The sequence below is a fragment of the Gymnoscopelus braueri genome (genome assembly GCF_963280865.1).
Source record: "Gymnoscopelus braueri genome assembly, chromosome: 6".
Taxonomy (NCBI): domain Eukaryota; kingdom Metazoa; phylum Chordata; class Actinopteri; order Myctophiformes; family Myctophidae; genus Gymnoscopelus; species Gymnoscopelus braueri.
The window spans coordinates 47933600-47948947 of NC_137607.1; positions in this window are offsets into that span (position 1 = coordinate 47933600).

Here is a 15348-nt window from a genome sequence, read left to right on the forward strand (position 1 = left end):
GTGGCAATGAGAGCAGAGAACCAAGCTAACAGGCTAGCAGGCTAACTACCGCTCTTCCTCCAAGGTAGGCTCTACAACCCATAGCCCGGAGGGACTGCCTTGATGTGGTTGGCTCGTTGGTTGTCAGGGGGATGGTCAGAATAACAATTATTTTCAACTTTTATTTTATTTCATTGAAAGTGTACTTGCATGGTGAACCCGGCCCTAAACATTCCACAATGCACATATCTGAATAAGTAAATACGTACGTACATACATACATAAATAGATAATTGCACTTGTTGTATATTGAGTTCTATATATTGATTAATTTATCAATTAATCAATCAATTAATCAATCAATCAATCAATCAATCACTACTTTGTGTACTGTAAACCAAACTAATAAATGCACTAAAACCAGCGGTTGCCACTTGCCTGACAACCAAGCGATCACGTTGTGACCGTCTGGGGAATGGGATGGGACCGAAGCCTCGAGCCCCCAGAACCGCGGAGGATGGTCGAGAAAAGCCTGGTGGCTAAATTTAGTATTGTAGGACTTCCGCATTTGGGACGCTAATGCGCATGCTTCTATGGTCTGAAACGCTAGTGCGCCTGCTCTATTGGCTCCAAAAGTGGAGCCAATCCAGAAAGTAAAGGTACTTTCGGGTGCTTTATGCGCTTGTGAGCAACTTTCATTGAAATGAATAGGTGGGTGCGGGGCAGCCCTGAAACATGACTGTCATACCATGACAGTCATGGTGCCGAGTCCCCCTGGTCTAAAGTTGTGTTCGATTTTTTCACATTGCCATCTCTCACATAAACATAAACGTTCAGATTTCAAATATAAAGTGCTTACCACCGAGCCACGGATGTTACAAGGCGATGCGGACCGCGATGAGTACCCGTATCTCCCGTATTGTTCAATAAAAAGCATTTTAATCCCATCGCCGGCCATTTTCTTTTTTTCTTTTTTTTTGTTTTGTAATGTATCAGAGTGCAATACACCTCCCAACCATTAGTGTCGCATGGTTGAAAGTATAGGAGACAATTTGGAGAAAATGGACGGCGATGGGATTAAAATGCTTTTTATTGAACAATACGGGAGATACGGGTACTCATCGCGGTCCACATCGCCTTGTAACATCCGTGGCTCGGTGGTAAGCACTTTATATTTGAAATCTGAACGTTTATGTTTATGTGAGCGATGGCAATCTGAAAAAATCGAACAAAACTTTAGACCAGGGGGACAGGGCACCATGACGCTTGTATACAAGCGTCATGTGAACCATGGCTAGGTGCGGGGCAGTCCGCCCTCTAGATATATTATAACTATATGGACTAGACGCACGAGAAGAGTGAACTGCACAGTGGGAAGGCGCTGCGCACTTATTGCGTAAAATAAATAGAGAATTTCCGTTTTTACGGAACTACGTGAATCATTTCGATCAAGAGGGTTTCATGTGTCACTCACTCTGACTCATACAGGTCCAACAACAAGCATTGTCAAAGAATCCTTTTATATATATACAGTATTTTGCGTCTTTACCTACAAATCACAATAAAAAATGATTCAAATTGTTAAAGTGAGGAAAAATACAAAACTAAAAACGTAGGTAAGTCAGAATCATAAGGCTTCGGGTGATGACTCAATCCACTGAGTCATCATTGATAGGAACATTTTCAATGAATCATATAAATATGTCTCAATGAAATGTCAGGACAGTTCACAGTTGAATAGGCTTTTAGCCATGGTACATTCTTTATAAGTGCATCATCATTCCTGATGATTAAGGCATAGCCTATAATAGTGGATGGCAAGTGGTTTAAGTGTGTGCTGCAGCCAACTTTAGACATTGTTTTTAGTCTAAAAATGAATAGCCTCTATAGCATGCACAGACCTGCATCAAGTTCAGTCAGTCTACTAGGCCTATATGGAGAGAGAAAAAGAAAGAGACCTCAGATCAGCATTGGCCACGACCTCAGATCATCATTAATCAACATCATCACATCCCACGTCAGGGTGACTCACACCTAGAGTTCTCATGTTTTGGAAACTGGCAGGTAGTAGGATTCAATGAATGCCATTAATCTCAGATAAGGGCATGACATTAACCTTTTTTCCACTGGTTGCATTTGCCAGTGGAGAGGAGTGATTTAGCCTAATTTAGGTTGGATAGGAGCCTAGGACAGTGGTTCTAACTGAACCACTGTCAGTTTTTGGGCGGTGTAGTCCCTCGGGGGCGGCCATAGCTGAGTGGTTAGTGAGCCCGCCTAGGGAGCCAGGGGCCCTGGTTGCCCCAGGTTCAATTCCAGGCCACGCCAGCATATGTGTCGATGAAATGAAATTTGTCCCTGAGCAAGACTCTTAACCCCTAATTGATCACAGGTTCTCATTGGAAACAAGACCGCAAGGACTTAATTGAACGACCTGTTAAAAAAAGGAATTATCCTTATCCTTATCCCTATAAGTGGGGTTGGGACACCTCATTAGCTGTATTGTGATTGGCTCATTAGTACACCCCTAGCTGTACTGTGATTGGCTGACCCTATTGGCTGACTCTATTCAGCACTGTGATTGGCTAGCGAGACACATGATGACATTAATAACCTATAAATAGGATTATGCACTTCAAAAAAATCATTTTTTTTAAAGTGAGCTTCCATCACTATGATGACCACCGCCCACTTCACACTGGGTGTGATTTTTGCCGGACCCAGGGGGTCTGGCTTACATGAGGCTTTGTACTTGTTTTCTCCATACATGGGCATGGTCACTTTGTCCTTAGGCCCCAGCCATAAAAGTCTGTCCCCCTTTCGTCCATACATGGGCATGTTTTGTACCTGTTTTCTCCATACATGGGCAAAAAACAGGTTTTGGTCACTTTGTCCTTAGGCCCCAGCCATAAAAGTCTGTCCCCCTTTCGTCCATACATGGGCATGTTTTGTACCTGTTTTCTCCATACATGGGCAAAAAACAGGTTTTGGTCACTTTGTCCTTAGGCCCCAGCCATAAAAGTCTGTCCCCCTTTCGTCCATACATGGGCATAGACACAGGCTGACACGTCATGTGAAGTCTGGGTCTGGCAGAACCAGGTCTCCTGTCTTGTTTTATATATATATGGAAATTATTAGATTTTTGTCTCCGCCAGAGGTGGAGAGTATGTTTTTGTTCCCGTCCCGCTGTGTGTCCCCCCCCCTAGCCAAGCTAACATTGGTCAAGCTTCACGTGACACGTGACAATATGTTGTCACCAATGCTTTTGATTGGCTAGCGAGACGCATGACGAAATAAAATCCTATAAATGTGTGTCACTTCAAAAAGCCATTTATGCTTTTTGAAGTGAGGTAACATTGGTCAAGCTAACATTGGTCAAGTGACACATGACAATATGTAATATAAATAGGTAAGACAGGATTAATCAGGAACAGTACTGGCGGAGACCTGTGCTCCGAGGAGCACATTTTCTAGTTTAAATATTATTTATGAAATACTTTTGGGGGAAAAAATTATTGTTTTTAATTGATGAAATTGTGTGTTTTTTTTTTTGTTTAAACTTTATAAAATATCTTGAAATTATATATAATTTCCTACATTTAATATATATATATTATATATATATATTAAATATAGGAAACAGAAAAATAAAAAGGGGATATTTACTTGCAACTCATAAAAATGAGTCTGTGACCCAAAGATGGGCCCCACCCACTGTTTGGGAAACAGTGATATATTGAGATAGTAAGAATAGCTCAACTTCTCACATACTGTATCTACATTCGAGAGAAGTAGAGAGAGTGAGATCCAGTTATGTTTGTTGGAGCTAGTGTTTAATTGCTGAAAATATTTTTGCACTGTTCAGTGACTTTTAATTGCTCCACACGAGTTGTTGTTGGTCTCCCTGTCCAGGGTCTTGTCAGCTGATATTTGTCTCTATTCTGTATGTAATGTGTTTTCACTGTGCTTCCCCACCTGTAAAGCACGGACTGTGTTTCTTTTGCGGGAGAGCAAACATTTTAAACTGTACTGAACTGAATGAATGTTTTTCTTTTATGATTGTTTCATCTGATTAGTTTGTATTAGTGTCATTGTTATACGGGAAAAAACATCACTCATGATTCAATCAATGGAAGACATTAGAGGATCATAGCCCTTAAATCATAATAATAATAATAATAATTTCATTGTTGAACCGACGGCGAGATTGTTTGTGGGAACAGATGCATGACATAACATAAATGTGGCCGTTTTCCAAAGTCCCAAAGTATAATTGTTGAGATGAGTAGATGTTCTTTCTTAAACAACTCTGTGCCTAAAGCTCTTTTTCTCTTTCTTTCTCTGTCTCTCGCTCCCCTCTTTCCGCATCTCCCAGTCCTCTCTCTCACTCTAATTCTGTTTTGAATCTTTCATGATCAGACGAGCTATAGAGGCCATTCAATCACTCTGTCACAAGTTGAACTCATGACACACACAGGATGGCCGTCACACCTTTCTGATATGAACAATAAAGCCATGTTTATTGTTCATATCAGCCACGTTTAGCACTCACAATAGCAAATGACACTGATCATCCCTTACATCGTCACTTCAGACTCATGCCATCTGGACGAAGATACAGAACTTTGAAATGGGGAAACGTTCGTTTTAGAAGAAGTTTTGTCCCTTCAGCCATTGTGGCATTAAGCAAACTGCCTCGCTGATGGGATGGTTTCTGTGTAGGACTTCATGTATTGTCTTGGTGTTACTGTATGTGTGCTTACATGGTTATATATGGACTGTGAAGATATAAGAGAATTATTATTATTATTATTACACCTTTCTGACAACAAAAATGTTTTGGGTGATGTTGTTTTCTTTGTTTTGTTTGTTTGTTTGTTTGCTTTCTATATTCTTTCTCCTTCCATTGTATTTTGGTCCTGGAAGTAGGCCTACTCTACTGCAGTGGTTCTCAGCCTCTTCAGGCCGCGACCCCCCAAAAGAATCTTATTTGAACTGGGGACCCCCCAAAATAATCATCTTTGAACTGGGGAACCCCCACCCTGACAAGCACTTAGAATTGCATTAGTTTGACTTGGTAACGGTTCCACAGATAAATATTGTGAAAATAGCCGAACTACAAGCTCACAGCGCCTCGCAACGTGAGGCGCTGTGAGCTTGTAGATCGACTATTTTCATAACTTTTGCCTCTTTCTTATATTATTTGACAATTTGGCCAATGTTTGACCAGTTTTTATTGCATGTTCTTTTGATTACTTTTGATGCAGTATAATGGTCTTTTTTTATTTGGGGCCCGACCCGCAGGTTGAGAACCACTGCTCTGCTGTATCTACTCTACCTTGAGGAAGACCCCCCCAGGCCCGTTCAGGAGGAATGCAGCAGGGGAGAAGTGTACAGGCACGCTGACTGGCCTCGTTATTGGAAGCAGTGGTGTCATAAATAAACGGAGTGGGCCCCATGCCCCTGGCAGGACTAAAGCCCAAAGAGGTGAGCTGAGGAAAGCACAGCGTGGAAGCCAAACAAACACACGCACGCACGCACGCACACACACACACACACACACACACACACACACGCACGCACGCACGCACGCACGCACGCACGCACGCACGCACGCACGCACGCACGCACGCACGCACGCACGCACGCACGCACGCACGCACGCACGCACACACACACACACACACACACACACACACACACACACACACACACACACACACACACACACACACACACACAGTCTCAGGTATCACACACACATACAGCTACGTGGAGTTTGTTTGACATTATATACTTTTTATGGCTCAAGTAAAGCGGAAATAGCTCAGGTGAGATATTATGAAAAATGATATTTGGCATCTGGCTGTGGTGTGGTCCCTTATAGCTCAATGGGGGGAGCGTGTGCCACTTCCAGGATTAGTGGTTCCTTTTCTCAGTTGAGCCACCCATACTGAGAATGTATACCTGCACAGTGGATTAAAGTCTTATTCTGAGTGGAGTGTGTCATGCATGTATAGACATGAATTCAATATGAGGATAGATATTCACATGAGTGCACAGCCAGGTTTAAGTGCAATACAATACAGTACAGTTTTCTTTGGTATATTATGCTGGAGGCATGGAAGGACCACATGAGTAAATGAACCACAATATGCCTCCACTAGATAGCGCTAAAGAGCATGTGGTATTTTTGTCTACATTAAATTACATCAGGTAATTGGAAGAAACTAAGTGAGCTGGTAGAGATTCCATGTCTTTCTTATGGACCTTTTATACTGCAAAACAGGCTCTGGGGATCAAACCTGTGACCTTTCAATTTGCCGGATAGCCACCCAAACAGCTGCCCACTGTGTGTGTGTGTGTGTGTGTGTGTGTGTGTGTGTGTGTGTGTGTGTGTGTGTGTGTGTGTGTGTGTGTGTGTGTGTGTGTGTGTGTGTGTGTGTGTGTGTGTGTGTGTGTGTGTGTGTGTGTGTGTGTGTGTGTGTGTGTGTGTGTGCGCACGCGCGAGCACGCGTGTGTGTGCGTTTGTGTGGATTGAATATGTATGTATAAGACTATAATGGGCAGAAGTTTTGTATTGGAGAACAACTTGATGTAAAATAGATGAACTACAGAATTACACAGTAATTACACATGGTGTAACTCCTCTCAAAAGAATGGGTTGATAGTAGATACTATCTACTATAAAGATACTAAAAAATATCATGAGAAAACAAGCATAAAGAACATGTTTTCTGGGCAGTACACATAGTCTTTGAATTCTTCCAACATTTCATTGGCCCCACTTGACTAATTTTATCCAACATCAATGGTCAGCAGCAACCAATTAAACAGGGGGGAAAATCGTTGATATATCTAAACAGTTTTTGGGGATTACAACAGTTTAGCTCATTTTAATTTATATGGCTGGTATTAAGTTCTTCTAATCAGGGCCTGAAAACAACATCCTGGAAAAACAATGTTGCGACATCAGCCGAATAAGTCGGTGCTTTAAAAACGGCATGAGCGTGGGCTCTCGTAGGCTTGGCCCGTGTTTGTGTAGCTGGTTTATGTTTGTTTATACAGGTCCAAGACCTACTTCTGCCAGGCAGTAGTGCAGAGTTTAACGCTCTGACCTGGGTCAACTTTCAAGGTAGCCCCACCACCAGACTGGTTGTCGGTATTTTTTCGGTATTTTCGGTGTAAGGTTCTGGCCAGCTGTGTCTCTGCCAGGCCAACCTGGTTGACCCCTGACCTTCATAGAAGCACCACAGGCCGCTAAGTGCGCTATGAACAAATAGATTGACCAAATATTACTCAGCACATGCTAAATAAACGCCTTTCGCTTGAGAATAGGTTACAAGGGGTTGGTTCAGGCCAACAGGACAGGACAGGCCTCTCCTAAAATTGAAATAATGATTTTGCTCACGAGCCTTGTGCATGCTGGCTGGGTGTGGGGGTGTATTAGACTTGTTTTCCTCAGGAACACATTATGTAACTGTTGACTTTAAGGGTTCCAGTTTGTTTCAATGCAGGCTTAAGCTACTGGGAAATCTCAGAAGGCATTGATTGATTGAATACTTTATTAGTCAGAAATGTAAACAGCACGAAGTACAATCAGATTGAATACTTTATTAGTCAGAAATGTAAACAGCACGAAGTACAATCAATCAACAAGACATTAGCGCTAAAAGGATAACCTGGGGACTTGTTTATATTGTGGTCCTATGTATTCAATTCATCAACATATTATAAACACAATAGTACATGTCATCAACAAATACAAACACTATATGTACAAGAAAAAAAGGAAACACGGCGGCAGTGAATGACACCTTTTTTACATTTACCTCCCCTTCTTATGTTTTTTCAGGTCAATTTTGAAAGAGGCCAGTGATACACATCCTTTAATGGATGGGCCGATACATGCCGATACATAGGATGCAGGGAGACTGTTTCATAGAGTTGAAGTTTTAGATAACTGGTGTATTTTCCATGTGTTGCAATATTTTTCACTTGTTGGGAAATTCCTACAGCAGTCATTTTCAACCAGTGGGGTCGAGAAGAGACCCAAAATGTAGGGTCACCCTAACAACTTGATAAAAATAAATAAAACAGAGGCTGAGATTTCGTACTTGAGCCCTAATAATAATAATAATAATAATAATAATAATTGGCTGAAAATATGGCCACCAGGATTAATGACATCTGCATCTCCTATAAAGGAAATGCATTTAAATGCATCTACATTTTGTCACACATTTATGGATCTCTAAACCAGTGGTTCTCAAACTTTTTCATATTGAGGACCCCCAAATTGATATGTATTTGGCCGTGGACCCCCATCTGAAAATGTTTTGTGCCAGGGACCCCCAATTTTATACATTGTAGCCAATGTATAAAATAATATGTATAAAGTGGTTAAAATAATTGTGATGCTGTGTAAACACATTTTGCTGGGGACCCCCTGGAGCCCCCTCAAGGACCCCTGGGGGTCCCCGGACCCCACATTGAGAACCACTGCTCTAAACAACGCAGAGCCAAAAGCAATTTCACTTCCATCTATAGGGGCCCCATAAATGCTACAAATGTCACTATTTGTTGCAGAAACATGATTTCTTTTCACAAAATCAGGTACAAATGATCTTGTGAGTCACATGTCAATGACTGTCAAAGTGGGTTTTGATACTTTACAGTTTGCCTGTAATTGCATTGACAAGTGTCTGGGCGGGGCCTTGGAAATGAACCCGTAAAAATAAAGACAATACCAGACTACTGGGAGTGGGAAATCTAACTTTTGTTTAATTAAAAATATATATTTTCGGGCTGTATCGTAGTAATGGCATTATCCTTAGCTTACTGCTCAGTGATTCAATCTCGGTTTGTTTATGCTCAATTTTGCTGTGCCTTGAGAAGGCTAATAGGTGGGGGTGTGGGTGAGGTAGCGAGGCCTCTGAGGTCACATCAGCTGAGTTTGTTTGTTTTAGAAGGTAAAGAAAGAGTAGCCCGTGACTTGACTACGACACGTGTTGTCTTCAATTGTTTACTGAGATAAAGAATAGAACAATATGCTTGTTGACGCATACAGGTGTCTAAATTGCCAACAGAATGACGCAATGTAGTTAGCTAAGCTTTAATGGATTAGCCTACCTTCATGACTTCACAACTTGGCTTCTGCTGTCTACGGACGTCCAAAGTATTTAGTTGACAAACATGTATGCTGTGGCCATTTAGACTACCATTGTGACTACAACAAGAGAAAAAAATGTGAAAACCAAAGCACCTTTTCCAACAACTCCAAGGCAATGTAATATAACCAGCCATGAAAGGTTTTGTATTGAACTGACTGATTTCGACATTATACATGAAAATGTTGTAGCCTACAGTTAGTGCAAACACTAAATAAGCAATTACATTGCGGACATGTTAGTGGATGTGTGTACGATGCAGTGGCGTAACTTTAGACAGTGCAGGCGGTGCAAGAGTGTCACCTGTCTCCAAAAGAGTCACCTGTCTCCAAAAGAGTAGGCTGAGTAGCCTACCGCATTACGCACGCCCGTCTCCATTTGCCCATTTCAGAATACTGCACAGTTCTGTGCTATGGTTCCATATAGTTACGAGGTGGACAGTCAGGTTAGTTAAGCTGTGCAATAAATGTATTATTTGATTTTCCAACAGTGATAATCTGGGGACTGTTGTGTTGATGTTGTTTTAGACTGTCTGTCAGTGAGCACTGAGCAGCACGCATGTACGAGCCTACAGCGTATGTAAACAGCTTAATTGCCAACATGTGTGGAAGTAAACTTCCTGCATTGTTGGTTTTTAAAGCGTACTGGTAGCTGACATTAATAGTGTGTTATGAAGTCTGCACGTAATGAAGTCTTAGCGTGCGGTGCATGATATAGGATAGGTGGGAACCGAGGAAGAGTGGGCACCCACCTTGGTGTTAAATTGTCAATTCTTTTCAAAATGTTTTAAAAAAATACAATATTTGGAAGAACATTTTAAGTAAAGTATACATGATTAGAACATGCTTAAACAAAACCTATACAAAACCTGTAATTTTGGGACATAAAGAAGAAGTTGAAGGATAAAATTAAGTCTGATAATGATGCACTGTGCATGTTCACATCATGTATACTTTACCATACTTTTATTTTTTTACATTTTGACAAAATTTACATTGAGGTGCCCACCTACCGTGGGTGGGAGGGGGGAAAACGGGCTTTGCCTAGGGCCCATTCTGATGCCTAGGGCCCTGCCTACTGGAGTAATAATGTGAGCTACATTATGCTTCCACTAGACAGCGCTAAAGAGCGTGTGGTATTTTTTAAATTATTTTTGTCTACATTAAATTACATTAGGTATTTAGAGGAAACTACAGTAAGTGAGCTGGTAGAGATTCCATGTCTTTGGACCTTTATGGACTGCAAAACAGGCTCTGGGGATCAAACCTGTGACCTTTCAATTTGCACGATAGTCACTCAAACAGCTGTGTGTGTGTGTGTGTGTGTGTGTGTGTGTGTGTGTGTGTGTGTGTGTGTGTGTGTGTGTGTGTGTGTGTGTGTGTGTGTGTGTGTGTGTGTGTGTGTGTGTGTGTGTGTGTGCGTACGAAAATGTTGAAAATGTTGATTTTTAAAAATATATTTGCCTCAAATGCCAGGTTGAAAGTGGTTAAGCTAAGGTCCGTTTAACCACTTAACCCCCAGCATCCTTATTGTGGGAAAGACTTTCGCAGAAAATAGCAGATCGACAAGCTTACAACTCGTCACGCTGCAACACTTGATGATCGGCTATTTTCAGTGAAGATATTCAATGTAGGGCGAAAACAGTGTGTGAGACTTCTTACCCTCCTTCAAAACCGCCATAAAAGAGCACCTGTCTGGAATTTGTAACGTCTTCTATAAGCCTAACACAGAGATGCCCCCCCCCAACTGTTTACTGTTATTGCTATATACTGTAGTGTTGATGATGTCTTGTACACAGGACCAATGGAAACAAGCCCTCAGGGCTTTTTTGTGTTTTGCATTTCATAATCGTACCACACTATTTGCAAACTGTTAAAAGTGTTCAATCAATCAATCAAAACAGAAAATACACTTGTATAGAGCCCTGAGTGTTTAAGATAATTATTAGTAATACAAATCTTAATATACCTGGTGGCTCAGGGCTGTTCTTGCGGGTGGTGGGTTCAAATACAGTGCATTGAGCTTTCGCTCAATCCATTGATCTCTCACTGTTTCTATGGGGCTTCAACAGGGGGTCCAGGGCCCCTAGGGAGTCCTCAGAGTTACTACAGGGGGGTTTGCCAAAATCTTTGTGTGATTGGAATTCACACAAAGAAATGTGATCGGCAATTTTTGAGAGTTTTAGTGTAGAGGGAAAAAGAGCAGAGATTTAAGTGGATAAAGGTTTGAAAAATACACATTAACATGAATCCAACATATTAAAAGAAAAGATAAGTCAACAAACCAAAAAACATACATTTACACAACGATTTTTACACAATGTTGATGCTGTCAAACAAGTCTAAGAAGCTATCTATGAAATCTATGTAAACACAATTTTATACAATACATAGTGGCGGGGTCCCTGCTTCATCTCTCTCTCAGCTAAAGGGTCCTTGGCCTGAAAAACGTTGAAGACCCCTGCCCTGCATTATACTCTACTGTGTGTGGTGTGTGTGTGCATGCATGTACGCATGCATACATGCAGCTAAAGATAAAATAAGACAAGATGTTTATTGTCACTGTAATTCTGTTTAGTGCATTCACTTAAAAACAAATAGCAGCATCAACAAAGAAAAACAGACATTATGCCATAAACTGTTAGTCCGTTAGAGTCAAGTCATCATAGCCTGTTGTCAAAACAAAACATCCATAGTATATGCAATAATAATCTTAAAACAAAAAATCTTAAATCTTAAATTAAGGGGAGACCACGAGAAACCATCCACTTGATACGATATTATTGCACTTGCCCAATAGCCCACATTGCCCATATTGCAACATAAGCGTGCGTGTGTGTGTGTGTGTGTGTGTGTGTGTGTGTGTGTGTGTGTGTTTAGTGACCTATTAGTGACCTATGTAGAGCTATCAGTGTCTGGCTGTTAGCCTTATAAACTAGTTGGTGGTTGAGTGACCTATGTATGTATGTATGTAAAGCTATCAGTGTCTGGCTGTTGGCCACTAAACTAGTTGGTGGTTGAGTGACCTATGTAGAGCTATCAGTGTCTGGCTGTTTGCCTTATAAATCTGCCTGACTCAAGCTGTTGGTCTATAGGATTAACTGTGTATTTGGAGAGGGGCTCATTGTAGAGTGGACCAGAGAAATAGAGGGCGAGAGAGGGAGAGAGCCTATTTCAACTATGCAATAACCCGGTCAATGCTGGTTATAAAACTTGAACGCGCTGATCGACGTGGTGCGATAGATCGTAAAAGATATCGTGTTTGATATGAAGGTATGAACGTACGTATGTTAAATGTAATCCTACCTGGGGTCTATTCCACGAAAGCGGAATTAAATTATCCTGGTTTGAAAGGCAAATCCAGGTTTGACAAGCCTGCGCTGTTCAGCCTGGTTTATTCAGTTCCACGAACGCCAAGCCGGGCTGAGAAGGAGAGGTTTGTCGAGCCAGGATCGTTAAACCAGGCTGAATGTGAGTTCACATATTCCTATAAAAGACCATGAAAGTCGATAGCAGAATCCTTGAACTTGACCAATCATGGAGCCCAAAACCAGAGCGGCGTTCTTCTCTGTGGCTGAACAGCAGCACTGCAGCAGCTCATGAAATCATACAAGGAAGTAAAATGTATAATAAGCAAGAGAGGAAACACAGCCGCAATAAATATAGATCCAGGGAGAAAGCGTGGCAAAGTATTGCAGACAAATTAAATGCACAAGTTGTCCAAAAATATGCAATTAATTTATATACAAATCCATAAATATATAATTCAGTTAGGCTTAAACATAAGGAGTTTAAGTGAATGTTGGAATTATAATTACACACTTAGAATAATTTTCTAATTTCTCATTTCTAAAATCAAAGATCTACAAGTGAAAAGCTTGCCTTTTGGCGGCCGGGGGTCCCCGGTCCACGGGGGTCAACGGGGGGCCGGGGGTCAACGGGGGGCCGGGGGTCAACGGGGGTCCGGGAGTACCCGGCCCCCCGTGTACTCCCGGACCCCCGTTGACCCCCAACAGAGGTCCGGGGTATACGGGGGTTGTGGACCCCCACGGGGGTGGGGGCCCACGGGGGTCCGGAGGTACACAGGGGGCCGGGGGTACACGGGGGCGGGGGTCCACGGGGGGCCGGGGACCACCGGCCGCCATAAGACAAAAACATTTCGGGCTTGTAGATCTTCGATTTTCGCATAAGAATTGAATAAGTGTGGAAAAACTCATTGGTTTATGATTGGAGTCATTGGACTAACAGCTATTTCACAAAACTTGAAGAACAAGGCACTGGATTAATAAAGCTTGGCTGTTAGCCTGGTCCGGACCAGGCTAACTTCACAGCTAAATTGCCATGGTAACTAAGGCAGGATTGCTTCAATTTTCTTTTGTGAAACAGGATCATGGATAAACATATCCAGGTTTACTGGCTAAGTTAATCTGCCGAGCTAACTCAGCTTTCGTGAAACCGATTCCTGGATTATTTAAGCCAGGATAGCCGATTAAACCCGGTTTAAACCCGGTTTATCCCTAATCCAGGTTTCGTGGAATAGACCCCTGGTCACAGAGCAGGTAATCTAATCTAAACTAATCTAACACACCCAGTTGACATGAAGAAACATAACGGCTTCAGTGGAAAATACTTTTTCCAGGGAATAACGTCCAGCCTGACTCCAAAACATTAGTCACATTCCTCCGAAGGTTTAGACTCATACATTGTGCCTGTTCATTTCAGCAGCTTTGTTTTGACAAACATTTGATTTCACCCATATGGACCCTTATGGGTCCATTGTTACAGTGTGGATGTGTGGGTGCTTGTATTTGTTCATGTGTGCTCGAGTAGATATGCTGCTGTTTATATGTGTCTTCATGCCTCAGAATATGACAAATAATCCTGTACACATGAATAAACATAATAATGTAATGATTTTAGTCATCATTTCAGTCATGGTGTGATTCATTGTGCACAGGTGTCAAATGTTATCAACAACACCTGGCTACGATTTCCCCAAGGGAATCCATAAAATATAATTTATATCATTCTAAATGATGCAAATCTTGTTTTGTAGTGGAATCACTGACTTTGCATATACGACCAGAGACAGGGACTTGGCAATGGAAGCTTTTAAATTGTGAGTCAACTTGCAAACCAACCCAGCCCCAAATATACTCACTTGTGCGTGTGTGAGAGAGAGCGAGAGAGAGAGAGAGAGAGAGAGAGAGAGAGAGAGAGAGAGAGAGAGAGAGAGAGAGAGAGAGAGAGAGAGAGAGAGAGAGAGAGAGAGAGAGAGAGCTGTTGTGACAGGAGAAGGATGTCTAATGGATAGTATAGCCTACAACCACCTTAAGAACTACAAATCATTGTGTGCATTCCTGCACTGTTCGCACGAGTGACCTGATGGGTACATAGAAATACTGTACATACAAACAGAGCAACTATACCTTTTGAATATATTTGAATAATTTGCTGCTATTTGCCCTAAAGGTTTTATTCCAAGTGAAAGCAAAACATTGAAATACTGCTGTTAATTGTATCAAAGATCTATCCCAAGCTAACCTTTCCTATTTCTGACAGAAAATGCACAATTCCTATGGTTTTGTAAGAGTTCTTTATTCCCATTTAATTGTACATACATTGTTCTGTTTTGATTGCTTTGTTTCACTTTTGCTTTGGCAATGTAAACGTTAAAACGTATGTTTTCTCATGACAATAAAGCCCTTTGAATTGAAAATGTAATTGAGAGAGAGACACACAGAGAGAGAGACACACACAGAGAGAGAGAGAGAGAGAGAGAGAGAGAGAGAGAGAGAGAGAGAGAGAGAGAGAGAGAGAGAGAGAGAGAGAGAGAGAGAAGACAGAGAGACAGAGAGAGAGGCAGAGACAGACAGAGAGAAAGAAACAAAGGCAGTGAAAGAGGGAGAGTGAAATAGCACGTGTGAGCATCTACTGTACATGTCTCTGGATGTGTGCACATGCGGATGACCTGCAGGTATCACCTCTGGGCGTCAGTGATAAGCTGTGAAATCAAGGACAGAAATAGGTCACATGCTACAACGACAGAGATCATACAGTAATTCTACTTCTCTTGACATGCCTCCTGTCTACTCTCCACAGGGCATTCCACATGCAGAGGTCAACAGGTCAGACATGTTAGAAATGCTGTTTGTTTCCATCACGCCTCCGAAAGACCCGGCAGCATTTTCTGTCGTCACCTG